Source organism: Tachypleus tridentatus, chromosome 12, assembly GCF_004210375.1.
Source record: "Tachypleus tridentatus isolate NWPU-2018 chromosome 12, ASM421037v1, whole genome shotgun sequence".
Lineage (NCBI taxonomy): Eukaryota > Metazoa > Arthropoda > Merostomata > Xiphosura > Limulidae > Tachypleus > Tachypleus tridentatus.
In genome coordinates, this window is record NC_134836.1 from 92,367,759 (window position 1) to 92,390,494 (window position 22,736).

A 22,736-nucleotide genomic window follows, 5' to 3' on the forward strand; every position below is an offset into this window, starting at 1 on the left:
ATTTACTAAATTCCCTTTATATATATATATATATATCATTCTTTCGATTACACCATCATTTTCAGTTTGCTCCTGAAGAAGAAATTTCCATTTTTTGGAAGCGCCTGGTTTATAGGGGTTTTATTTCATTTCTACCAATAATAAACGTCATTCTTTAAGTGTTAATTAACCAAATCAGAAAAAAAAAATTAAAGTGCTTTAACAATAACATATTGAATCAGGTTCAATTATCCAGAACAACCAAAAATAAATATCATCCATCAATGATGATTTTTAATACCCAGACTGGCTTTTCTTCATTAGCTTAGGCGGCCCAGCATGGCCAGGTGGTTAAGGCGCTCGACTCGTAATCTGAGAGTCGCGGTTCGAATCCCCGTCGCACCAAATACGCTTGCCTTTTCAGCCATGTGGGCGTTATAATGTTGCGATCAATCCCACTATTCGTTGGTAAAAAGTATCCCAAGAGTTGGTGGCGGATGGTGATGACTAACTGCTTTCCTTCCAGTCTTACACTGTTGAAGTAGGGACAGCTAGCGCAGATAGCTCTCGTGTAGCTTTGCACAAAATTCAAAACAAACAAACAAACAAACCTTAGCTTAGGACTGTACATTTGAGGTATGTATTTATCATCAGTCCAGATAGATGGATGATGATGAATTTCACTTAAATGAGTTTTTTACATTTATCATTGAGCTAGATGGACTGATGAGAGGTGATATAGCTCAAAACTGCAGCTTCTAGGTAGTTAGAAATCTCCAATACGGTAATTAATATTTAGTAGGTAGAGTTCTTGTAGTTGTAGAGGGCGCTAATTCAAACAAGGCTTCAGCTCAAAGTTTTAGAATTAAAGAATTATAATCACGAACCCTTTTTTTTTTCATTTACGTGGGAACGTACTAATAATCCATTATTTTCGTAGCTACAGTGTATAGTAATAAATAAATTCTGAGACATCCAGTTTGTATTGGAAAAGCACATATGAAAAACTAAACATGGCGGCTATTTTACTGAGTAATTTGGTTTCCATTTTGTCATAAATATATGATAGAAATGTACTTGCTATATTTCAAAGTGGTTGTATACAATATAATTTCATTAAAACAGCCTAATTAGATAAGCACCATCCAAGATTATATACGAAAATGCATGCTGTTTGCTAACTAAGCAGCCAGTTAATGACATAAATATTATATTCTAGTCTGATGAGCTCTGGTATTAAACAAAAAGCCTCGTTGTCACTGGATGTAGCTATTGTCGTTTGGTTGACATATTAACATATTCTTCCTTACTTTTCGATCATTAATTTTTGGAATTTCCTATGAACTACAGAGAGGCCGTTATTTGATAGAGCAGGGAAAATCAATAATTTATTGAATTGTGAAAAAAAAATCAAACATAAACAAATGAGTGTGAAGTTAAGAAACATGGAAGTTCATACGATATATTTCACGCTTGCTTAAATTTTAGACTTTTCTAGATGACACTTAAATAACTATTGAAATGTATGAACTCACCTTGCTCATAGCTGCCTCGATAGGAAGAGTGAACTGTTTAGTCTTATTCAAATTATATGGGCGATTCTTGATGGCGTGACCGACTTCAAGCTTATATACTGGCTAACCGCTAGAGGTTTTTTTTTTTTAAATTCGAATCATCGGTGAGCAAGAGAACGGCCTTGATGTGCACACCCGAAGGGAAACTCAGTATTTGCTTCTTGCCTGTGACCTGCAATTACAATATTGGAAAACAACTCTAACGCAGAGCTTCATCAGACCCGAACACGTAGTGTAGTTTTGCACCTTATTCGAGGCGAGGGAAGGAAGAAATAATGTTCCATTTGGCTATGGGTAGAGTAAAGCACGTGCAGGATTAGCACCAGGAAGTAATCATGCATACCGGCGACGAGTGAATACACTAAATTGACAAAAACACACGCACACAAAAAACGCATAACTGCTACTGCAAAATTTGTCTCAGGATGAAATTGCAGGTATGAGTCAGTCACACTTACGGGTAAAATCAATACTGATCATGCTTAAATCTGTTCATAATATAGTTAACTTCAAACTTCTTACGCTTTGAGATTTTTTGTGAGAAATTTTAAAATCATCTGATTTAAAGACTATCTAATCACCTTTCAAACTGATATAGCTTACTATATCAAGTTCACATACAATTAATCCAGAATATAGTAAGTAGTTTCTTTAATTCAAAAGCCGACTAGCATAGTTTATACACAGTTATTAAATAATAATAATTAGTATTTTGTAGTGGAGTTTCATCAGGATGTATTCGAAATCAGAAGCTGATACGAGGAAATGTTAAAAATGCAATAAATTGAGTTCTTTAAAAATAAGTTATATGTTCATATTTAATGGCAGTTTTCTATCATATTACTTCTCTATTGTTTCAAAATAAATAATTAAAACAAACAAACAAACAACAACAAAAGCTATTGGAAGGTCTGTTCTGATTATGGCGAGATCGTTTTACAAAAATATCATTCAGTCAGGATATGCGACAATATTTGAATATCAATTGCTAAACGTGGAAGGACTTTCTGGTTTAATCTCTTCTTGTATAAAGTTATAATCGTAACTTTACTTGTCTAACCTTCCAATTAGTATAAATTTCATACTCCAGGACATTTTGTTATTTTCTATAAACGTAAGAATATATATATAATAGCATATATTAAAGGGAGCTATTTTATGTAGTTTTGTAAGGCCTGGCATGGCCAAGCCTCATAATCCGAGGGTCGCGGGTTCGCGCCCGCGTCGCGCTAAACATGCTCGCCCTCCCAGCCGTGGGGGTGTATAACGTGACGGTCAATCCCACTATTTGTTGGTAAAAGAGTAGCCCAAGAGTTGGCGGTGGGTGGTGATGACTAGCTGCCTTCCCTCTAGTCTTACACTACTAAATTAGGGACGGCTAGCACAGATAGCCCTCGAGTAGCTTTGTGCGAAATTCCAAAACAAAACAAACAGTAGTTTTGTAATTAAGTTTCTTCTTCTTGTTTCGTCGACATAAGCTAAATAGTCAGGCTTGACCGTTTCTGATTTACAACTGCTGACCGGAGGAAGACTAGCTTGTCAGCAACATTCTTCTCTATCTAAATACCTTACGTTGTGCTCGGCATGGCCAGGTCTTTAAGGCACTCGACTTGTAATCTGAGGGTCGCGGGCTCAAATCCCCGTCTCACCAAACATGCTCTCCCTTTCAGCTGTGGGGGCGTAAAACTGTGATGGTCAGTTCCACTATTCATTAGTAAAAGAGTAGCCCAAGAGCTGGCGGTGGGTGCTGATGACTAGCTGCCTTTCCTCCAGTCTTACACTGCTAAATTAGGGAGGCTAGCACCGATAGTCCCCGTGTAGCTTTGCTCGAAATTCAAAAACAAACAAACTTTTAGCTGAATAACAAAACTGGCTGTCGCAATAACGCTGTGGACGTTCATAAGCTAAAATTTCGTTTTCGAATCCAGAACTTTTTTATCTGCACCTAGAACTCACTAGTTACTAGGATGCCTACGCCTGGTTCTTAGTATTTGATAAGTTAAGCACACACTTATATACATATATAGTTTATTTGTTGTTATGCAAAACCAAAACAATGGTCTATCTGTGCTGTGTACACCATGGGCATTGAAACACGGACTTATCGTTGAGCCACTAGATGGCGCATGCATACATATTTCAAAAATTATTATTTTATGTTTTTGAATTACATTTGTTAATGCTCATACACTGAGAGTTTTGTTCAGAATATGAATCCATCCCTTACGCTGCTAAAACATTAATTAAGTGTGACTGATGTTTGAAAACATGTTTTCCAACCAGTATTTCCTGAGGCTTGACACTAATTTTGTAATTAATTGTAACCTAATGAAATTGTAATGATACACTCTGTCCTAGGATGCCACTTGAGTAGTCTGTCAGTTAGTTTACTGTTTTATGCTGAAACTAAATAATAACGTCGCCCAAGTGGCACAGGGGAATGTCTTTTGACTTACAACGTTACGAACTGGGTTTCGATACCCGTGATGGGCAGAGCACAAATGACCCATTGTGCAGTTTTGAGCTAAACTACAAACATGAAATAGTCATTGTTTTCGTTGTACTTTGAAATACTGATTGATATCAAAACTTACTTGCAGTAAAAAGCAATGTAACATACGACGAATTTACATTAATAGTAACAGAACTATTTATTTTCTCAGCTTTTTTCATTTGTAGGCATAAAACGTCAAATTATGACTCTTAGCTGATGGTTTCGGCTTGTTTCGTGAGTTATATACGCGTGTATGTGTGAGGAAAGGGTTAAAAACTTGTTACTTATACAGTTAATAAATAGTTTTCAACAGGTTTGAGTGAGATATATGTACATTCTTTCCCGTGATAAAAGGTGAATAGTTTAATATATTTATTACTTACGTCACGCTCTACTTTCCTACACTGCGACCGATATAAGTGCTGCTGAAAGATCCTGTTGTCAAATGTTAATTTATGAGTGTCTACTATCAAGAAGATGTTTTTCGTTTGCTACCGTCTTCTCGACTCCGCCCTCACGAGATCACGACCTGTTTCGGAAGGGAATACGGATGATAAAAAGGAATAGTGAGCTGAATCGTATCTGCAACCTTTTGGCCTTTAAACTTGCACAACATGCAGCGTCCTCTGCCGAAAATTATGAAGTACAAAATAATATATTAATGAAAATGAGCAGGAGAGAAAGCTTAAACGTTATTCTTTAAAATAGTGCGATACATTTGGACTTTTTTCTCCCAATATATATTATTGTCTTTAAATATTGATGTTTGGTTGTATTTTCGCGCAAAGCTACACGAGCGTTATATGCTCTAGTTGTCCTTGATTTTGCAGTGTTTAGTTTTTACTTGTTTGAAGTTAAACACGAAGCTACATGGGATATCTGTGTTTTCCAAATCCGATTTCTAGTGTTGTAAGTCTGCAGACATACCGCGATGCCACTGGGGGGCATACAGCACTGAAAGACAAGAGGGAAGGTAGCTATTTATCACCACCCACCACCAACTCTTGGGCTACTCTTTTACCAATGACTAGTGGGACTGAATGTCACATTATAACGCTCCCACGGCAGAAAGGGCGAGCATGTTTGGTGTGACGGAGATTCGAACTCGTGACCCTCAGATTACGAGTTGAACACCTTAACCACCTGGCCATGCCGGGCTTGTTAGATGTTAGTTTAAGTTACAGAATAGAGGAAGGACGAGTTGGTCCAGGTTTCATGGATCTCCATCTCCGGCGTCAATAAACATTTCCTTATTAGCTCTTAGTTATTTTTGTCTTGTATGTTGAGTATACTTCGAGTGTTTTAATTAATGCCTTTTTTTTTTTGTACGTCTAAATATGTGTTGACTATGTTAAATAAAGGACACCTCAGACACTTTACATATGACACCTCAGCTGCCCTTGACATTAGACGGTCGATGAACCGAGGGGACCCAGCCACCGTCAACCTTCTCTGCCAAACCAGCTTGGCGAGCGATTTAACCAGTCTCTTTCCTTTTATTTAAGATGGTTGTTTTATAAATATTGTTTCATGATTGCAATTCCGTATCCATCCCTGAAACACAAATACATCTGACACGAGGTCTCTTTTATAACTGTTCCCTCATATTTCAATCCAAATTTTAAAATACTGTTTGTTTGTTTTTGAATTTCGTACAAAGTTACTCGAGGGCTATCTGTGCTAGCTGTCCCTAATTTAGCAGTGTAAGACTAGAGGGAAGGCAGCTAGTCATCACCACCCACCGCCAACTCTTGGGCTACTCTTTTACCAACGAATAGTGGGATTGACCGTCACATTATAACGCCCCCATGGCTAAAATGGCAAGCATGTTTAGCGCAACGGGAATGCGAATCCGCGACCCTCAGATTACGAGTCGCACGCCTTAACACGCTTGGCCATACCAGACCTTTTTTAAAATACTAACATAATGTTTTCAGAGGCCATAATGCTAGGAACCAGTTGAACCAATTATTTGTTTTAGGATAAGTAGGATAAAAAGGAAAAACAACAACAAGGGAACTATTGGAACTTTGTTATTACCCTGTGTTCCGCACATTGTGTAAAACTACATTGGTTGTTTATATGCAAAATCGGCTCGTTTGGGTTGAGAAAATATTTTACATAGAAGAGCGAACAACGTTTCGACCTTCGTCAGGTTCACAAAGAAAGAGGTAACTGACCGGAAGCTGACCACATGTTTGAAAGGGATTGTGTAACTGAGTGTCGGAATGTAGAGGGCGGTGTTAGATGTTTGAATATATAATTTTATTTATTTTATTATTTTAATATAGGAATAAAGGCGTTCCTTTATATTGGTTTATTTTGGGTTTAAGTTGTTGTATAAGTAAGGCTTCTTTAATTTTGCGTTTGTTTATGTTTGTTTCTTTATTTCGTATTTGAGTGTTTTTTATGGTTATGTTGTGTTTATTTGACTTGCAGTTACCTCTTTCTTTGTGAACCTGACGATGACCGAAGAAGGTCGAAACGTTGTTCGCTCTTCTATGTAAAATATTTTCTCAACCCAAACGAGCCGTTTTTGCATATAAATTTCTCAACAAGTGGGTTTCTCGACATCACTGACTACATTGGTTGTGTTGTTCACTGATGTTTTCAAAAACCCTTTGACCAATATGAGTGATAAAATCAATGCTTTTGAAGAATCTTTGCTTCAAAGTGTTAAATATCCAGCAGATTCGTTAATTTTGCTACAATTTTGATTAGTTTGTTTTGAATTTAGCGCAAAGCTACACGAGGACTATCTGCACTACAATTTTGATTGAATAGTCGACATACCCATTGCCCCTAAAAGGTCGTAATTTCATTATTACTAACGTTATTTTTTAATTTTTACATTCGTAATACAACACCAAAGTTTGAATTGTTTTTAATCATTCAATAGGATAGTACTTTCCATTATTGATGGTTATCCTCCCCACGATAAAAGTTGTCGGGTTTCTTTGTGAAGAATATTACCCTTCAGTTGGCGGTGGGTGGTGATGACTACCTGCCTTCCCTCTAGTCTTACGCTGCTAAATTAAGGACGGCTAGTGCAGATGGTACTCATGTAGCTTCGGGCGAAGTTTCAAAACAGACCAAAAAGTTCTGCACTTAAATGTAAACAAAGATACACTGTTAAAAATGGTTAATATTACCCTTCTAGAGGAATGTTTTATGTAAGTAAAACTGTAAAGGTATTATATGACTAGAAAGTTTTCCGTTGGTTAACCCTTAAGAATATAAAAGTAGATGCTGGGCGAATCAGATCTTTGAAGAGTCAAACTCTACATTTAACATAAACTGTATGTGAAAAGTCTTATCATGTGGTCAATCATAACCAAGCTAAAAGGTTTAGCGTCTCAAGATCTTGTCACTCAGTGACGATTCTCTTGTCCAAACGTTCCTAGTATGCTGTAGATTGTTAAAGGAACAATGTAATTGCTGGACACATCTTTATTTTTTAGTAATTGTATACACTTAAGTTGTTATAAATATAGAAGGTTCATCAGACCATTTATAATGGCCCAGCATGGCCAGGTGGTTAAGGCACTGGACTCGTAATCCGAGGGTCGCGGGTTTGAATACCCGTCGCACCAAACATACTCACTCTTTCAGCCGGGGGGCTTTATAATGTGACAGCCAATCTCGCTATTCGCTGGTAAAAGAGTTGGCGGTGGATGGTGATGACTAGCTGCCTTCACTATAGTCTTATATTGCTAAATTAGGGACGACTATCGCAGATAGCCCTCGTGCAGCTTTATGCGAAATTCAAAACAAACCATTTACAATAATTTTGAAAAATAATGAGTTAGAATTTCTTTACAATATTTTAAGTGTTAACTAATTACTAAATATCGTGAAACTTAATATATTCATTATTAACAATTATCGTGACTGTTTTTGTAATCACTAAAAAATGGACTGAATTCTGAAAGTGCAAGGACGTTTTACCCATACAAGGACTCGCGAACCACTTTGGCAGACAACATCCAGCGATATAATTAGCAATAGAAATAAAAAATATGACAAGTTCTCATACCTATTTGTTATGGTTACTAAGATATACACCTTTTATGTTTCATGAGTTTATAGGAAACCCGCAGACACTGGTAAGTGCCTCGACAACACACGCACTCGTATTAGTCAAAGTACCCGAGTAGTATAGTTTATAAAGTCGACCGTAACATAAGCCTAGTTTCCAGAATAATGGAGATTTGTAAAACAAAAAAAAGGAAGAAAATACATCCTTAAAACTTTCTTTGACAATGGATTCTCTAGACCATCGATAAAGAATTAAAGTAACAAAGATAAACATCAAAATTAAATGGGAAGAAAAGTACAGAAAAACGACCAGATCCACCTATGTCAAATGAATATGTAAACAACATAAAATCAAAGTAGCATTTAGAAACTATAACCACCCAAAGACTCAATGAAGAGCGAAATAATCGCTTAGAACATTTCTTGCGTATGTAGATTCCACCACATTTGGAGAGAACAAACGAACAATAAAATACAAAAAAAGTTAGAATATAGGAAGATGATAAACATACGTAATGTTTTACCAGTGATTTATTTCCAATAGTTTATTATGTCATAGAAGAATACTGTACAATAAAACTTAATAATAGGGAGATAATGAGATATGTACCTCACTTGTGAAAATAAAACGAAAGAAGTTTCATACATCCATGAAATCTCTAACACACTCAGGTAATCTAGCAAAGAATATCTCTCTCTTAAAACCATCCAAGTATTTAATTGTTTCGCGTTCTTACGGAGCAAACCCCGAAAGAATTATAGTACACAAATCTTTCTATCTGGAAAATCCAATATCGAATCCTTCCCACCATAAATATTTTCTTTGAAGAAAGCAGCGAATTATAATGTTGACGAAACGTAAACTACAATATAATTAGTAATTAGTGTCTACTGATACAAAATAGCGACTAACTGATAATTAGAAACTTAGTATTAACCTGAAGATGACCTAAGAAGATCGAAACGTTGTCCTCTGCCTTATTTTGGTAAAATTGTTAATATCTATTCCAGCAGCCCTGAGATACATTTTTATTTCAAGTGGGTTTCTCATCATCACAGGATGGTCCGGCATGGCCAAGCGTGTTAAGACGTGCGATTCGTAATCTGAGGGTCGCGGGTTCGCATCCCGGTCGCGCCAAACATGCTCGCCCTTTCAGCCGTGGAGGCATTATAATGTGACGGTCAATCCCACTATTCGTTAGTAAAAGAGTGGTCCAAGAGTTGGCGATGGGTGGTGATGACTAGCTGCCTTCCTTCTAGTCTTGCACTACTAAAATAGGGACGGCTAACACAGATAGCCCTCAAGTAGCTTTGTGCGAAATTCAAAAACAAACAAACAATCATCACGGGACATTTAGTGTGATGGTATAGGATAGGTAATAATGATAGCAACTTATCAGATTACTACAATCTTATTGTAATTATTTAGCTTTTTATTTAATCAGTTATGGTTTTATCATTGGTTTATCAACATTTTTTTACTGGATAAGGGAACCATTGATGTTTAAGAAGACACATTGTTTATGTAGATTTTACATTATCTATATCAATACTTTTAACTTTAATGAAAATGATTTAACATTCGATGTTAAAAGGAGATGTTAATAATCTTAAAAAAAACAGCATAATGTTTTTAATTACAGTTAGTACAATGATAATAACAATTATCGCACAACCTATGTTTTATATTTGCGATTTAATAAGAAGCTTTATTTCTCTCACGGACATTTAGTTCTCGGTTTGGTCAAAATGTCATACGGATTAATTAATGTGTTCTAATCTTCGCTCAAATTAAAACTGTTAATGATGTCTTTTAACTAAAATTAATATCTCAATAATTGTGATTATACAATAAAAGGTTGAATTTTTGTTTTATTTTTAAGTTTCATCAAGAAGATGTTTCATTTCGTATTTTCTCAGGACGCCGAGGAAGATAACAATGCATTGATTTCGATACATTAGCAATATTGAGAAACTTTAACGAGTTGATACTTTCATAATTTGAATATGAAATACCATACCGATTTCACTCAGTCTACAGACAACTAGATTTTAATTATATTATGATAACCTGTTATATTCTACATAAAATATGTGTAATAATCGGATTTATGCACAATCTATGTGGAAACTTGAGTGAGAGAGAACGTTTCGATTCTTTTACATGTTTGAAAGTTGATAAAGATTTACTTCGGACATCGAAACATCGATTTTATGAGTGTATTCTATTTATAAAAGCTTACATATCAGGTAACTAGGAATATTTCTCCTTATCGAGATAAGTTGAATTTGATAAAAATTCATCTCGAGAGGAATTTCTATGGAAAGATAGCAAGCGCTTTTCTTTTCAAAGCGTAAGTGAGCAGAATCTGAACTTGTTCTTTGTCAAGCTGTGTTTTAACACCAAAACCATAAAATGCTACGAATAAAATGGCCGTCGCTGAGGAAGATTCACAATGTAATCACGTGGATAGACCGAAACTGTTCCTTTCATATGGATTGCTATTATTATCATGAAAATAAATGTTTAGGGTCTTAAAATAGTTCAAGATAATTAAGGTAGCATAATGATATTATAGTGTTACCTCTTATATTTTATATAAAGTATCATAAAATATGTGTAATCAAATTTATGTACAATCTATCTGGAAACTTGATATTATAGTGTTATTATTTTCATACTTACAATAGGTAACGTAATGGTAGTCAGTTAAGTATAAAACTGAATTCGTTTTTTGTTTGGTTTCTAAACTCTAACACTTATGTTTGATGTTTGCCTATTAAATGAAAATAACACGTAGCTAAATATTATGCTGCATCAGAAAAGAAGGTTAGCACAGAGAAAAACTGTATTGAGAAACGCAACACCAACATTATTTATAAAATACAATACAACAACTGGAGAATCAAGCAGAAAAATGGAAACTAGATTAAAAGAACACAGAAAAACACCTTCACACTGCAAATCAAATAAACACAAAGTGACCATAGAAAACACACAGATGCTCTTGTTTTTGTATGTTTGTTTTTGAATTTCGCGCAAAGCTATACGAGGGATATCTGCACTAGCCGTCCCTAATTTAGCAGTGTGAGACTAGAGGGAAGGCAGCTAGTCATCACCACCCACAGCCAACTCTTGGACTACTATTTTACCAACTAATAGTGGGATTGATCGTTACACATTATAACGCCTCCAGGGCTAAAAGGGCGAGCATGTTTGGTGCGACCGGAATTCGTACCATCGACCCTCAGATTACGAGTCGCACGCCTTAACCCACCTGGCCATGCCGGTCCCTCAGATACTAAGTAGGTAAACAAGTATAAACAAACGCAAAATCAAAGAAGCCCAACCTATACAACAACTAAAACCCAAATTAAACCAATATAAGGGAACACCTTTATATCAAAACTAATTAATAACCGAACATCTGATTGCAACGCCCCTACAATCTCGTACCCGTTATACTCTCGTCCGTAAAACATCCCCGGCAACGATCAGTTGCAAACTCTGTCTTTGTTAACCTGAAGATGACCTAGAAAGGTCAAAATGTTCTTCTCTACTTTATTAATAAAAGTGTTACTATCCATAGCAGCCGTTCTTAGACACATTTTTAGCACAGACAATTTATGGGCTAACAATGGTACAGAACTAAAATACAAAATACAGCAAATATTGATTGCAGAAAACAAAAAACGACTAGTCCATAATAGGTATAGCTACCGTAGTTACATAACTGTCTTTTGACTTGTGAACGAAATGCTATTATTGATGATATAATTTTTTTTTCACCCAGACACTGAGGATCAAGTAGGAAACCTGTGTGATACACCTTTCCAAGGTTAAACCGATATAAGCTTGCAGTTTATTTATCACGTCTTTCAAATGTACTCCAAATCAGTTTCCCGTTATTTTTTGTTTCTTTTTTTTTAATTTTGCGAGCATCTACACGAGGGCTCTCTGATCTAGCCATCCCTAATTTAGCAGTATAAAACTAGAGGGAGGGCAGCTAGTCATCACCACCCACCGCTAACGAATAGTGGAATTAACCGTAACATTATAAAGCTTCCACGGCTGAAAGGACGAGCATGTTTGATGTGAGAATATTCGAACCCGCGACCTTCAGGTAACAAGTCGAGTGCCATAACCATCAGGTCTTGCGGGGTTCCTATTATTAATACTCGTATTGCTGCAATATAATACAAGTGTCGCCTTTTGCATTTTCAACGTAAGTTCCTGGGCACAGTGCTGCAGCTATATGAAGTCAGTTCTTGGCAAGACGAAGAGATATATTGGTATTAACAGTAGAATGTTCTCTTGACATCTCCAGCCCGTAGATTCTGGAGTGAGGGGGTTAAATATATTAGAGTACGACAGATTATCTTATTTCCCCACGGTTGCTTGTTAACGCGAACTCTTGATATTGACTGGTTTAAGCATCAGTTATTGGTGATATGGACTGGTAAAACATCATTTATTGGTGAAATAGATACAGGTGCGTGAAACTTGATGAAAATTAGTTGAAAGTATAGTATTATTAAATGGATAATTGGGTCTGCAATTGGCCGTTTCGTTGATATAAGTGGTTTTCTATTCACTGATGATCATTTTCCATGTAATATTTCGAAGGTTATGGAAATAACAAATACGGATTCATTCTACTCATATTTTGTAAAATGTCCCTCAGAAGGCCTTTAACAGTTAACAGAGTTACATGTCTCAAGTTTTCAACCCGTATACATGTATTATGTAATAACTAAAACAGTTTCATAAAGTAAATAGTAGTTTTAGGTTAAGGTTTATGGTCGAGTTCTTGACTTGAATTTATGAAAGTATGTTTACGTTTCACTAGAAATAATAACAAAAAAAATAACATAAGGCTGTTATTGAGTGCTATTGGCGCAACGTGTTAGAAATGGTCATGACCATCTTTCCAGTTCGGACATTCTTGCCATCGCCTGCAGTGACGCAATTTCTCGTGCGATTACAGGGTAATTTCTAGATCCCAGCTGCAGCTTTTAGCTATATGTTCTACACCTAAGGGATGTAAGCTACCAATCCAACTGTTGCCTTGTTAGCGGAAGAGGAAATCAAGATAAACCATTTACTTCATTTTCTCTCTTTCTTCTGGTATGATCTTCTCCTGAACGTAAAATTTATGAATAATGACGAATTAAATACAACGGCATTTATAGAAGCCATTCATGCATGAGGACGCTTTCCATTTAAACAATGGAGAAACCGCGCAAATGGAATTACTCCTATCTATTATCAATAAAAAAAAAGCTTATTTATACCCTTAAGCCTAGTGTCTGAAGATGATAATACGGTATACAATACTTCGCTGAACAACACGACAGTCGTTTATTCGATAGAAATATCCTGTTACGTCATAATTAGAATGCGAGGATGAATTTCTCTACGAACAGATTATGAAAGATGTAGCCTGCCACAAAACATGGGTAATTTTCTTATACCTCCCACCCTTCATCACTCCTCACTTCTTTCAACGAATCTTCAAGTTACGCCATCTATCCGATTGCACATTGGTGGTGAAGATTAACGAGTTCCTTTACATAAAGATATTGTAATATATTTAATTAGAGTGGGCAGTTTCTTTGCTTGGTATTGGAAAAACAACACAAAATTGCCGTCAATACACATAATGTCGCGGCATAATGCGTATTGTAGAATTTAATGAAATCTATAGAACATGTTTAGTAGACGTTTACACATCTTACTTATGTTTGGGAAGATATAGGAAATACGCAACGTAATTCCATTATTTTAAGAAGTGGACAATGACAACTTGACTGTAGTTGAGACAGTTGTAATATGCAGTTAAAAAGACGTAATGTTATTTTCTCCCTATATATTTTTTATTTTGAACGTACGCAATACTGCTTTCTACTGACGTGTAATATTTTTAGCTTGTTATGTTAACACACACGTGTGCCGTTATAGTGTTGTAATTTTACGCATTATGTGACTAACTATGACTAAAGAGGGCTTGAAGCGTAAATCTTTGTTAACCAGAATCTATGAAACTATCAAACTCTTTTAACGACAGATATGAATGTATTGGAAATACTGACATGTAACTTTGGTCGTATCTACGTGTAATAATTTTACAGGAGAAAACATAATATTTGAAACAATTTACCATAATCAGAAGATAATTCAATGATTTTGATTTCCTCAAATAAAACTCTTATGACATTGTCTTATTATAACATATGTAGCCGTTAGTTCAGTGTTTATTATCTCAATCTTTACGTACGAAATTAAGGTTGGTGACTTCAGAAATAAACAAACGTCTACTTTATTGGGTTACATTAGTAAGTTTATTACAGAACTTTCATTAACGCCAAAAACATCTCCAGTGTTACATATTGTAATTCCGCGAAACAACACGAGATAATCATTAGTTCCCATTTCATTGAAACTTCTGTTTTTTTTCCTTTTCGCGGAAAATTCTCGTTAACTGAATTTTTTTTTCGTCCGGTTTACATACGACGGTTTTTCACAATAATGACACAAGCCATTGATATCAACAACAACAAAAACATACAAAAAGAACATTCGTCGCTTCCAAGTGAAAGGAATGGAGTCCGGTACGACGATTCCAGTATTTATATATCAACTTATCTAAAAATAGTTGTTGTAGTTTTTTTCAAAGTTATAGCAATATAAATGTATAACATAGTTGTGGTATTCCTTTAATTTTAGTGAAATTTTAATAATATCTATGCAAAGTAGTTGGATAGAGTGTTTTATATCCGAAACAGAATAGTTTAATAAGAGTTTTAGCTAATAAGTAATTAAATAAATATTAGCGGTATTCTAAACCTTTGGACTACTTAATATGTAACATTGTTTCGTCGGTTGAGTTAGGTGGAATCATGGCCAGGTAATTACGGCGCTTGACTCGCAAGCTGAGAATCTTGGGTTCGAACTCTATACTATTAAATTCTGTTTACCTTTTCAGCTGTGGGAAAGTTAAAAGGTGAGGATCAATCACAGTAAATTTAAGACTTACCTTAAATATGTTCTAATAGTGAGTTGGTGGAACTATGGATTGTTGTGACCTGCATAGAAACATTATCTTTCGATATTTATGTACAGTTTAAGATTTTAGCACATTCGTACCATGCTTATCTATGACAAACATAATATTTTTTATATGTATTCATAAGAACAATTCAAATATTTCAACTTTACCAACAGTTTCATGATCAGTTGGAACTGAGGTTTTACAGAATTATTTAAACCTTTGCACTCTTCTGGTGTCTCTGAGTTTTGATCTATTCCAGCAGCCCTGAGATACATTTTTATTTCAAGTGGGTTTCTCATAATCACGGGATGGCCCGGCATGGCCAAGCGTGTTAAGGCGTGCGACTCGTAATCTGAGGGTCGCGGGTTCGCATCTCCGTCGCGTCAAACATGCTCGCCCTTTCAGCCGTGGAGGCGTTATAATTTAACAATCAATCACACTATTCGTTGGTAAAAGAGTAGCCCAAGAGTTGGCGTGTGTGGTGATGACTAGCTGCCTTCCCTCTAGTCTTACACTGCTAAATTAGGGACGGCTAGCACAGATAGCCCTCGAGTAGCTTTGTGCGAAAAACAAACAATTGTGACATATCGCTCGTATCGACGCCAGCAATGAGATACGCATCGTTTGCATATTCATAGCGTCTACAAAAACAATTTTTTGTTATATAAATGACAAGCATAATACCGAGTTACGCATTTATAACAACACAAAAAGGCGACTGGTATCGCCCCTAGTGGCTCAGCGGTATGTCTGCGGACTTACAACGCTAAAAATCGTGTTTCGATACAGGTGGAGGACAGAATACATATAGCCCATTGTGTAGCTTTGTGCTTTATTAAAAAAACAACATCGACTGGTATCTTAGAGTTTTCAATATATGCGTTCTTGCTTAATCAGCTATATCATTTTAGGTAAAGGTAGGTTGTATTGATTATATAAAAACGATATCTTAATAATATACGTTTTTATAACTACACCGAAAGTTGTCTTTTAATTTCTGTGGTGGGCAGAGAAAATACATCTTATGTTGTTCGCTCCTCAACATAAACAATTTTCTCAACCCAAACCAACCGTTTTTACATATATATATCTTATTTTTATCTTAAATATGTGTTGAGTAACCACACATGACTTGTTATTGCATATCCAAACCAATAAATCTTTAACTTTTTTAAACCAAAAATCCAATTTCATGTCCATTCTCTTCGATGTAGAGAAACCAGTTTGAACCACAACATTTAAATTTTGCTAACTAGACGGACAATAACAGTTAAAAATCAATTTAATCATATTTCTACATGACGGCGACCACAAAGAAAGATATATATACAAACTGAAAAATCTATGTCATTACTTCTTCAATGACGTTCGCCTCTGGTACTGTGGAAGTTATAATTGTGAACTATCTCGCTATTCTGTTCGGAATGATTACATAGGTCAGGAGAGCTATTGATTGTTGCTCCACTTCTGGTCAGCATTCATAGGTCAGGAATACCTATTCTAGCTTAGAAGTGCCTGATCTGGTTAGACCAAGTGTCACACAATGCACAATTCAGACTTTAAAATACCAGATGTCATAATAGAAATATTAATTTTCCTTATTTAACAACTTTTATGCAGATTTTCCACCAACGTCAATGTTAGAATAACAGAGTTACAACTATAAAGTTCGAAATAAATCAAAAGATAACACAGAGTCTGCTAAAAGAAGTGTAGTTATTTAAAACTGAAATTATTGACAACAAAATTTGTTGGCTTAACTTGTGTTTATTATTAATGAAACTGTAGCTGAATGCGATTCGTTATTGTAACCATAATGTATTAATAAAATAAAAGATCGCGCCCGCTAGTACAGCGGTATGTCTACAGATTTACAACGCTAAAATCAGGGGTTCAATTCCCCTCGGTGGGCTCAGCAGATAGCCCAATGTGGCTTTGCTATAAGAAAACACAAACAATAAAATATCATGCGGTTGTCGGCCATTACGAACTGCTACACATTGGCGTGCCCTAAGGATGACGCTTTCCATTGCAGTGGTCAAGGCTTCCTTAGTGAGACTATTAATTTTTGTCTTTAGATTATCTTACAAATTGTGTAGTTTCCCTGACTATTTGATATAAATCATTTCCTTTAAGTAACCCCACAGAAACAAGTCAGTAATTAAACAAAGCCATAATTGTGGAGGTCAGCTTATGTCTTAATTACAATAAAGTACAATGTTTAGGAACAATTCAGTTATTCTTGCCAAGAGACAGGTGCTAAATCTTCTAGAAACTATAGTTCCCGCCGATGGCCTGTTTCGAGAGTGCAACTTTGACACCAAGTTCTCGATGACATGTTCTTTGGGCAGCAGTGATGGAGCATTCATTTTAGAAATTAAGCTGAAAAACATAAACAATGGAGTTGGATTTTCCCCATATTCATCGATAAGCTTCGAACCATCTATCGTTATTGTGAAGACAACAGAAAACATTTTTTCCTTCACACTTTAGAAAATGTAACTGGTTAAAATTTTTCACTTCTTTTATCGGAAACCGTAGATACTATTATTTTGTAGAAATAAAGCTTTTATTGGTTGACAGAGTGACATAATTTCACTTTGTATGCAATACAAATTGCACGTCGTGTGTGAGAAAAAAAATTTTCACACGTATGGAGAAAAGTGTTTTAAAAAATAAGACGAAACAGAAACACAAAATAAAACAGGGGCGGCAATGAAATGAACTTAAAAATTCTATGGAAGAAAATGAAGGGAATAAAGAAGGAGGAAATAAAAATAAAATAAAAATATTAGCGTAAAAAGGTTTACCAAAGAAGAACTATGCCCCAAGTAAATAGCGGACTTCCGATTACAAGGAAAGTTATAAATTATTGTATGACGTCACACCTGAGGCTATAACCTGGCTGATAATTGAGCTTTTAAAGAGCCCTTTGGCTGGTGTGAAAAGGTAACACAGAAATCTCGTCATCCTGTTGCTGTTTTTTTTTTTTTTAACTTGTCACTTTATGAGGTTATTAGGCCTAACATCAGGATGCAGAGTACGAGTGACATGGGATATCAGGATAATACAAGACATGTGCATACGTAAAAAATGTGAAGAAAAAGAGAGATAAATACTCGAACTCATTCTTTATTATTATTATTGTTTTGGAGATTTTATTGTTTCACGATGAAACTAAGTTTAATGGACGGCAACTGCCTTTGCTGACAGGCTCACTGGAAGTTTAAAGGGCTATTTATTTCTACTGACCGTGAGCCTTCATGAAAACAACTGAACATAATTTATTTAATGCTCCCTGGTGGGGGATAGGGATAAGTCCGTAGATTTACAACTCTAGAATTAAGAATTCGATTACGCTCGGTAGGCATAATAGATAACCTGATATGGTTTCACATACCATACACATACACACACCTTTATTTACCATGATGCTGAGCTATTTAAGATAGGAATTGTTAAAGACATTTAAAAGGTTGATTTTAAATTGAAATAGCTTGTCTGTTTATAGCAGTATTACAGCAATATTCTATTTAGTAACAAACATTCCATGGAATGTTTATTTCATTTAAATAATTGGAAATAATACATTTTACAGTACCTATGGAAAGGCATTTTTATTTAAGAAAGTTTAATATTTTAAGCTCTTTATGCAAAATAATAACATGCACATATTTAGAACCTTTAAAAATAATGGAAGTTTCTACATGCTTAGAATCTTTAAGAATGGTGCAAGTTTCTACATGCTCAGAATACTTAAGAGTAGTGCAAGTCTCCACATACTCAGGATATGTAAGAGTAGTGCAAGTCTCCACATGCTCAGAATCTTTAAAAATGATGGAAGTTTTCGCATGGTTGGAATCTTTAAAAAAGAATGCAAGTATCCACAGGATCAGAATCTTTAAGAATAGTGGAAGTTTTCTCATGCTTTTTTATTATTATATTAGTCTAAATCAACAAAGGACAATTTTCAAACCAATAACTTTCATGATAGTAAAAGAACAAGTGTTTTCTTATAGCAAAGCCACATCGAGCTATCTGCTAAGCTCACCGAGGGGAATCGAACCCCCTGATTTTAGCGTTGTAAATCCGTAGACTTACCGCTCTACTAGCGGGGAGCGAAAGAACAACTCGCAAGTGATAAGATTAATCTTTATCGTGTAACTACTCCATGTAATCAATCCTATAAGTGGTAGTTGAATTGAAAATAGGATTCTTTGGTGTTAAAAATTCACAAGTTTGTTGGACTTTGTTGATGTTCATCTGTAAACATGGTATTAGTGTGTTCATTTTTGAGATGGTTTTAAGTTTTCACAAGAGCGAACGATGACCAATAACTGGCAGAAAAGCTAGTCTATTGTTCAGTGTCCACTTGAGGTTCAATAACCACAATCTCACAATTCATTTGTTATTAACTTCTTAAACATTTTCTTCGCTCTAGCTACGTTACTATAAAGTTTAGTTTACTTTCATATGAAATATAAAACCATTAATTTTACTTGTTACATATTATTTAACATTGAGTTTCATACAACCTGGTTTGTATCCAACTTATGCAGAAATTACTTAGCTATGAAAGAAGTTTCTAGAGTCATTGAAATGATAAAATGGACTACTAAAACCCCCCGTTCTCAATCCAGTTGAACAGAACTTAGAGTTGATAGATAAAAAACTTGATAAACAAAGAGTTATTTCCATATAATTTTTTGGGAGTTTGTTAGAGATATTTGGAGTAAAATCCCAATGAACATTTTGAAGAAATATGTTGTAACAATGCTTGAAAGATTGCAGTTATTGGAACAGTGGGAACACACACACAAATTATTAACTGTTTGCTGAACTCAAGAACTTCCACTGAGTTCCTGTTGTACTAAATAGGAAGATTAACCAATTTTTGACGTTTAACCCACGATTTACTTTCCATTGTTCTTTGAAACTAGCCTAAATCTTTTTTCTTTTTACTTACACTTTTGTACAGTACTGTATACGTTTATTGACTTCATTCGGTGTTTTTAAAATAATTATCTAAAGCTTATAAAAATGTTACTATAAAATGCAGAAAGTGTGGTAGTTTTCTGATAACTTATAAAAGATTAGGAATTTTAACTAAAAACAAGTTAAGTCAAGAACGATTATCATTACACATTCGTAGAAGGTGATTCCATGTTATATGTTTTATATTTTTGAAATGTAGTACAAAAGAAACATCGGGTCCTAATAGTTTTTTGAAGGGACCAGCACATCTTTTGCTTCTTCCCCACTACTAAAAAAAAATTGTGTTTCATAGAGACTCAGATAAATCGTGTGGCCCTCCGGAGGTATATAAAAAGTGTAATTGCTATTATTATGATGTATCGGACGCCATGAAGATAACCGGCCGCCATTTTTCACTTGTACTCTGTGGCAACAGGTACGTGAGCCGCAAGTTGTGTCACACCATGATACTGTTGGCTCTCTTAATATTAAACATATTTCTACTTCGCCGATTCTCGAATTTAACAGTTACTAATCGATTATTGTGTAAATGATGATCAGTTTGTGTATTTCAGAACATAACTGATGCATCTCAAAAGTCCTGCAAAACTGTAGCCTTTCTAAAGAAAATTTAGGCTCGTGTATTTCAGAACAGTCCTGCAAAACTTCTTTCTTCTTTTGTACTTATGCTTTTACTGGCTAGCGTCTAGATGCTGTACCTTTAGTTTGTTTTTCAATTCCGCGCAAAGCTACACGAGGGCTATCAGGCACTAGTCGTCCCTAATTTTGCAGTAAAGACTAGAGGGAAGGCAGCTAGTCATCACCACCCACCGCCAACTCTTGATCTACTCTTTTACAAACGAATAATGGAATTGCTCGTCACATTATAACTCCCCCACGGTAGAAAGGGAGAGAATTTTGGTGCGACGGGGATTCTAATCTGCGACCCTCGGATTACGAATCGAGTGCCTTAACCATCTGGCCTTGCCGAGCCATTTCATAGAATCAATGAATTTGAAATAAACGTTTTGTATTATAGCAATAAACAAGGCACAAGTGGAACTTTCAACGTATTATTTCTAGACTGTTGGGCAACTTGCTGTAATGGTTACAAGTCACTGAACTATAGTTATTCCTGTTTATTACATCTCCTAAATTGTTATGTTTTGACGCAAACATCCTGTCGATTTTTATCCACTTACTTCTGTGCAGTTTTAAATTTATATATTGGAGATTTTATAAGATAATGCAGTTAATTTTATAAAATAAGTAATAACCATAAGATTTAACACAAAGCCAACTTGTGTACGTGGGTTTTTGTATATTTAAAATGACATTAATTTTTCACAGCTCAGTTCAGAGCTTGTATGTCTTAACAGCAATTATTGTAATTACCATGGGCCTCCAGCAGTACAGAGGTACGTGTGACGGCTTATAATACTCAAAACCAAGTTTCTTTACCCGTGGTAGTCAGAACACAGAAATAAGTAACACTTGTGGTTAGACTGAGACTTATTTCTGTATCTTCTTGAAAATTTTAGTTCTTTGTGGAAGAGAGATGACACCAAAAATCAGCTAAATAAATTCCTAAATGTAACTCTAATAGTCGTAGGAAGTCCTAGAACTCCATCTGGTTATCAAGTTTTTTAACCACTGGGCAAGGAAATATCATATACATTAGTAACAACGTATATGACAAGAATGGAAGGTTCAAAAAGTATTTGATAAGGTGGCAAATACGTTGAATGGTTTTTGATTTAAATAAATTACGTAGATGAAGGAATGGTAGTTAGGTTATTTAAATTTGCTGACGACATTAACATTTTGGATATTGCTAGATGTGAGGAGGGTCCTACTGTCTTACAGAAGGACTTGGATAATTTAGTGAGTTGGGTGAATGAATATCAAATGAATTCTAACTATAATAAGTGCAAGGTAATGCGTGCATGATATTACGATTTTAAATGTGAGTATAAATTTGATGGGAATAACATTAATATTGTTATGGAAGATTAGTGTTCTGGTTGATCAGTCTTTCAAGTAGTCCAAGCACTGTGGTGTTACTAGGGGTAGGACAAATAGAAGTTAACGTTGTGTCTACAGAAATATTGAATACAAATCTAAACAGGATACAGTGCATTTGTATAGGCCAATGATTAGGCCACATTTTTAGAACTGTGTTCAGTCATGGGCTCCTTACCGTAAAAAGTATTAGGGGATTGAATATGGGTTGGGATTCTCTTACAGTAGGTGTCTGTAACTTGTTGGCGATAAATGTCAACAATAAATGGATAGCACACAAGCTACTTGTTTCAAAACAATATATTCAAAACACGTCCAACGTATTTATAAAAATCCTTTACATTATAGGATATCACAGTTGTATCTAAAATTCTAAATAATTTTCTGTTCTTGTCAAAAGTCCACACAAGCTGATTCGATTACTTTAGAATCCAATTCACAAGACAAATTATTTTTCTATACTCTGTTTCAAACTCTCCATGTTAACCTGAAGATGACCCAAGAAGGTCGAAACGTTGTTCTGTACTTAATTTAATTAAAGTTTTCATATCCATACCAGCCGTCTTGAGAATACATTTTTACTTCATGTGGGTTTCTCTTCAT